Genomic DNA, 6,000 nt, shown 5'->3' on the forward strand with positions numbered 1-6,000 from the left:
CTGGGACATAAGGGGCTATGGCGACTTTTTCAGGTCTGGGGCGTAAGGGGCTGTAACGACACTTTTCAGGTCTGGGGCGTAAGGGGCTATAACAACTTTTTTCAGGTCTGGGACGTAAGGGGCTCTCACAACATTTTTCAGGTCTGGGACGTAAGGGGCTATGACGACTTTTTTCAGGTCTGGGACGTAAGGGGCTATAACAACATTTTTCAGGTCTGGGGCGTAAGGGGCTATGACGACTTTTTTCAGGTCTGGGATGTCAGGGGCTATGACGACTTTTTTCAGGTCTGGGACGTAAGGGGCTATGACGACTTTTTCAGGTCTGGGACGTAAGGGGCTATAACAACATTTTTCAGGTCTGGGGCGTAAGGGGCTATAATGACTTTTTTCAGGTCTGGGACGTAAGGGGCTATAATGACTTTTTTCAGGTCTGGGACGTAAGGTGCTATAACAACTTTTTTCAGGTCTGGGACGTAAGGGGCTATAACAACTTTTTTCAGTTCTGGGACGTAAGGGGCTATGACTACTTTTTTCAGGCAAGGGGCGTAAGGGGCTATGAGCCCTTTTTTCAGTTCTGGGACGTAAGGGGCTATGACGACTTTTTTCAGGTCTGGGACATAAGGGGCTATGACGTCTTTTTCAGGTCTGGGACGTAAGGGGCTATGACGACTTTTTCAGGTAAGGGGCTATGACGACTTTTTTTAGGTCTGGGACGTAAGGGGCTATGACGACTTTTTTCAGGTCTGGGACGTAAGGGGCTATGATGACTTTTTTCAGGTCTGGGATGTTGGGCTGTGAAGACTTTTTTCAGGTCTGGGACATAAGGGGCTATGACGTCTTTTTCAGGTCTGGGACGTAAGGGGCTATGACGACTTTTTCAGGTAAGGGGCTATGACGACTTTTTTCAGGTCTGGGATGTAAGGGGCTATGATGACTTTTTTCAGGTCTGGGACGTAAGGGGCTATAACAACTTTTTTCAGGTCTGGGACGTAAGGGGCTATAACAACTTTTTTCAGGTCTGGGACGTAAGGGGCTATGATGACTTTTTTCAGGTCTGGGATGTTGGACTGTGAAGACTTTTTTCAGGTCTGGGACGTAAGGGGCTATGACGACTTTTTTCAGGTCTGGGACGTAAGGGGCTATGATGACTTTTTTCAGGTCTGGGACGTAAGGGGCTATAACAACATTATTCAGGTCTGGGGCGTAAGGGGCTATAACAACTTTTTTCAGGTCTGGGACGTAAGGGGCTATAACAACTTTTTTCAGGTCTGGGACGTAAGGGGCTATGACAACATTTTTCAGGTCTGGGAAGTAAGGGGCTATAACAACTTTTTTCAGGTCTGGGATGTTGGGCTGTGAAGACTTTTTTCAGGTCTGGGACGTAAGGGGCTATGACTACTTTTTTCAGGCAAGGGGCGTAAGGGACTATGAGCCCTTTTTTCAGGTCTGGGACGTAAGGGGCTATGACTACTTTTTTCAGGCAAGGGGCGTAAGGGGCTATGACGTCTTTTTCAGGTCTGGGACGTAAGGGGCTATGACGTCTTTTTCAGGCATGGGACGTAAGGGGCTATGACGTCTTTTTCAGGTCTGGGACGTAAGGGGCTATGACGTCTCTTTCAGGTCTGGGACGTAAGGGGCTATGACGACTTTTTTCAGGTCTGGGACGTAAGGGGCTATGACGACTTTTTTCAGGTCTGGGCTGAAGGGGCTATAACAACATTTTTCAGGTCTGGGGCGTAAGGGGCTATAACAACTTTTTTCAGGTCTGGGACGTAAGGGGCTATAACAACATTTTTCAGGTCTGGGGCGTAAGGGGCTATAACGACTTTTTTCAGGTCTGGGACGTAAGGGGCTATAACGACTTTTTTCAGGTCTGGGAGGTAAGGGGCTATGACGACTTTTTTCAGTCAAGGGACATAAGGGGCTACGGAGACTTTTTTCAGGTCTGGGACGTAAGGGGCTATGACGACTTTTTTCAGGTCTGGGAAGTAAGGGGCTATGATGACTTTTTTCAGGTCTGGGATGTTGAGCTTTGAAGACTTTTTTCAGGTCTGGGACGTAAGGGGCTATGACGTCTTTTTCAGGTCTGGGACGTAAGGGGCTATGACGTCTTTTTCAGGTCTGGGACGTAAGGGGCTATGACGACTTTTTCAGGTCTGGGACGTAAGGGGCTATGATGACTTTTTCAGGTCTGGGACGTAAGGGGCTATGACGACTTTTTCAGGCAAGGGACGTAAGGGGCTATGACGTCTTTTTCAGGTCTGGGACGTAAGGGGCTATGACGACTTTTTCAGGTCTGGGACGTAAGGGGCTATGACGACTTTTTTTTAGGTCTGGGACGTAAGGGGCTATGATGACTTTTTTCAGGTCTGGGATGTCAGGGGCTATGAAGACTTTTTTCACGTCTGGGACCTAAGGGGGGGTATGACCACTTTTTACAGGTTTGGTTCATGAGAGGGGGCTATTATTATGACTTTTCTAGTTTTGGGACATAATGGGGTGTGTTATTACTTTACGGGTTCAAAATGCCCCTTACGCCCCGAAAGCGGGGGTATGACGACTTTTTCAGGTTCGGTGTTAACGGCTTTTTCCAGGTTTGGGACCTAAGGGGGAGTATGATGTCATTTTCAGGTTCGGGACATAAGCAGGGGTATGACGACTTTCTTCAGGTTAGGGATATAAGCGGAGGTATGACGACTTTTTCAGGTTCAGGATATTAGCAGGGGTATGACGACTTTTTTCACGTTTGGGACGTAAGGGGCTATGACGACTTTTTTCAGGCAAGGGACATTAAGTGTTGGTATGACGCTTTTTTTCAGTTCTAGAACGAAATCTTGGGAGTATGACGACTTGATACAGGTTTTGGATATAAGCGTGTTATGACTTATTTTTTCAGTTTTGTGACGTAAATGGGGGAGTTTGAGGACTTCTTACAGCTTTGAGACATAAGGGTGGGTATGACGACTTTTTTCAGGTTTGGGAAGTAAGGGGGAGTATGACACCTTTTTACAGGTTTGGGACATAAGAGGGGTATGACTACTTTTTACAGGTTTCGGACGTAAAGAGTGGTATGACGAGTTTTTTTTTCCGATTTGGAACATAAGGGGTTGTATGTCGAGTTTTTTCAGGTTTTGGACACAAGCGAGGAGGGGGACATCTTTATTTTTTAGCAGATATCTATGCCTGCCTCAGCTGCAGTGAGTCATAAGAACCTCTGATCAATAAAATGTCAGGAGTTGTTTGACATATCTCTTGGGATGGGATAAGGGACTCAGGTAAGCTTTTTTTGTTGATGTTTAGGGATAGAGATGCCAAAGGAATGATAGAGTAGTAGAAAAAAGAAAAAAGATAATACAATGATGTACACATGCACACATACATGCAACACTTTGCATATACGGTTGTCCGGCATACAGAGAAATCATCGGCCAAAATGTCCAGAGGAAAAAATACCAAATACAAATGACCATATTGGTCCCACTTTGAGAGGCATGGAGGACATGGCAGGTCACGCCTGTTGTAATTTTTTTTTTCATAAATGTAATTTTTTTTTTTTATGTTAATTTGTTTTCTTAAATTGTAATCTGTTTTCTTTAATTTTAATTTGTTTTCATAAATGTAAATTTGTTTTCTTTAATGTAAATTTGGTTTCCTAAATTTTAATCTGTTTCCTTGAATGTTAATTTGTGTTCTTCAATGTATATTTTTTATCTTAAATTTTAATCAGTTTTCTTTAATGTAAATTTGTTTTCTTAAATTTGAATCTGTTTTTTAATGTTGATTTGTTTTTTTTAATGTTAATTTGTTTTTTTAATGTTAATTTTTTTTCTTAAATTTTAATCAGTTTTCTTTAATGTTAATTTTTTTTCTTAAATTTTAATCTGTTTTCTTAAATGGTAATTTGTGTTCTTAAATGTTAATTTGTAAAAGTGTGTAATGTCATTTTGTTTTACAAAATGTAAATTTGTCTCCAGCTTTGTAAAAGCGTTTCATCATGTGTAAATTGGCATGACCCTTCCCAGCCACCGTAGAGGTCCTTTCATTTGGAACACCCCTCTGCTCCACCTTTAGCCACGCCCCCAGCAGCTCTACCGTCCCTATGGCAACGAAGGTGTTTGCTACTAGCCTGTTGCTGGCTTCACACCCGAAGAACAGGAGCCTGTGACTGGAAGAAACGGATGTAAAGCGGTTTCTACAGGAGACAAACCCAGTGAAAGGTACAGTCTGAGTCTCATGTGAGTTCTGAACTTTCATACCTGACAGATTTGAACAGACGTTTGCGCGGGAAACCCTCAGGTTACATTAACAGCAGCTACAACAAGCTAACAGTAACCCCTTCAGGAGTGTTTACTTCACCTTTTAACACCTGCAGCGTCCGTTTTACGACAGTCGGTAACAGCTTTACGAGCACAGTATCAAAAGTAACAGGTAGCCTAGATGAACACTACACTTTGACTGCTGTTTAAAGTCTAAAGTGGACACTAGAGCACTCTTTGATACTAGTTAGTGTGTAACTAGTTCACAGCAGACTGGAACATCCTAACTAATCATAATAGTGCGTCAGATCTGACGTTTTCATTCATACAGAGCTTTTTCTTAACCCTGTAAAGCCTGAACCATCCCATAATAGTTGACAGAAAATTCTAATTATTTGAAAATTGAGTGTTTATTGGACCTTTTGACAAATAAAAAAAATTAAACAGGAATTTTCACATGAGTTTTAATATGTATCATATTTGATACATGAGGCATTTTGGTGCAATTTATTCCTCAAAGTTAATTTTTTACCCATATTGCATGACAAAATAATACATATTCTGTATCTTCTACACAACAAAAAAAAAAATATTAATTTTATATTTATTGTCTGAATTGTTCATGTTTTGAGGAATTCAATGATCATCATGATACAACAAAAAATTAAATAAAGGGTATAAATCTCTGATGTTCTTCTCTTAATTTATATACAAAAGTTGTATTTATAGATAAATAAAACGATAAGTCAAATAATACATAATTAATAAATATAATAACAAATACATATGATGTAGACATGATGAAGCATTGTGGTATGGTGATAAGGTATAGTGTAAACCAACAGTGACACCAAGTGGTGAAACTGTCAACTACAACAGGCTTCTCTAATATTAAGTTCAGAACAGGTACTTTGATTTTATAACCAGTACAGACCTTATTGCATTAAGTTGAAATAAATAATAATTTCTTTCAGACATAGAGGACCTAAATCAGGATGGAGGTGTCCCTCTCTGACCCGCAGATACTCCCAGCACCCTCCAGAAGGGGAACTCCACTGCCTCTGAGCCAGCTGCTGGAGGACAGTAGAAGATGCAACGTTCCAAATCATCTACTAGAATCAAGTACATACAAGCAGACACATCCCTTTACTGTGGCGCTGTACAGAATGCTTGTTACATTTCATTTTTTTCCCCTTGTAGAAGTTTACACAAGACTGAAGAGCAACAGGCTGATACAAGCAGAGCCCCTGGAGCTTCACTTCAGTGGCTTTGAGCTGGAGAAGGGTTACATAAAGATGCTTGTAAGTAAAAAGACCGTACTCTATGTTCTGTTGTTAACAAAGACCCAACGTCAACGTCAAGACCGGATCAGATCCAGTCCCATCTTACAGACAGGACTCAGTCTGATCTCAAACCTCCAGCAGGACCTGACTCATGTTAGACACACATCTGCTGAGACTGACTTGGAGAGAGGGATAGAGGGAGATGAAGAGAGAGAGGGATGATAGTGGAGAGATGGATATTAGTAGTTGTAGCAGCTGTAAAGTTGCTACATAGACCTTTCTGGAGTCCCTGAGCTCCCTTGTCTCGTAGGTTCCTCTGAGCTGCTGTAGATTCCTTTTTTGGGTCAATCATTCATTCTTTCTTCTTCTTTCCTTCTTAATGTCTTCTTTCTTTCCTTTCATTCTTTCTTTCTTTCTTTCTTTCTTTCTTTCTTTCTTTCTTTCTTTCTTTCTTTCTTTCT

At 41.6% G+C, this 6,000-nt stretch overlaps 1 long non-coding RNA gene across 1 annotated transcript; it reads left to right on the forward strand.

The window, feature by feature from the left end:
* The first annotated feature begins 4,076 nt into the window (after positions 1 to 4,076).
* On the forward strand, positions 4,077 to 5,557 carry LOC117808445. The gene is made up of 3 exons (XR_004630322.1): positions 4,077 to 4,217; positions 5,231 to 5,378; positions 5,457 to 5,557. It is a non-coding gene; the product is annotated as an uncharacterized LOC117808445 (long non-coding RNA).
* The last annotated feature ends 443 nt before the right edge of the window (positions 5,558 to 6,000 follow it).

The sequence above is a fragment of the Notolabrus celidotus genome, chromosome 24 (genome assembly GCF_009762535.1).
Source record: "Notolabrus celidotus isolate fNotCel1 chromosome 24, fNotCel1.pri, whole genome shotgun sequence".
Classification (NCBI taxonomy): domain Eukaryota; kingdom Metazoa; phylum Chordata; class Actinopteri; order Labriformes; family Labridae; genus Notolabrus; species Notolabrus celidotus.